The following is a 702-nucleotide window of genomic DNA, read 5'->3' on the forward strand; positions in this document are numbered from 1 at the left end:
AAAAAACATTATCTACTCTCACTTAAAATGATATGCTCTTGTGATGGAGCAAGTAATGTGAACAAACATTCCAATCCCCAAAACGTGTATTAGTGGAGGATCTGATAATAGCATATCTATGACAAGACAGCAAGTTCCTATTGGACACCATTGACAGTAATAATGGAGTTATATCAGTGTTTGTTTTAGCGCGAATATTGAAATTAAGTGTATCGTAAAGTTGTATTCGGAAAGAATAAACCAGTTTAATTAAGTAAGGACTTGTGTCGCTAAAGTTTCGTCGGAACGAAGTTACGGAAAGTTAATTAACAAACCGAGACGTAACAAATTGGTGTCAGAATTGGGATGAAAAAAAAATGGAAACGAGAGGCGGAAAATCAAACTACAGTTTAGCAGACTTGATGGCAGCAAAAGAAACAAGAAGAACGAGAAGAGAAATTACAACAGTTGTTAGAGAAAAAAGAAAAGAAACAAGAAGAACGAGAAATTAAACAAGAAGAGAGATTACAGCAGTTGTAAGAGGAAAAAGAAAAGAAACAAGAAGAACGAGAAAAGAAATTACAATAGTTGTTAGAGGAAAAAGAAAAGAAACAAGAAGAACGAGAAGAGAAATTACAACAGTTGTTAGAGGAAAAAGAAAAGAAACAAGAAGAACGAGAAAATAAACAAGAAGAGAGACAACAACAGTTGCAAGAAAACCTG

The sequence above is a fragment of the Limulus polyphemus genome, unplaced genomic scaffold (genome assembly GCF_000517525.1).
Source record: "Limulus polyphemus unplaced genomic scaffold, Limulus_polyphemus-2.1.2 Scaffold3232, whole genome shotgun sequence".
Classification (NCBI taxonomy): domain Eukaryota; kingdom Metazoa; phylum Arthropoda; class Merostomata; order Xiphosura; family Limulidae; genus Limulus; species Limulus polyphemus.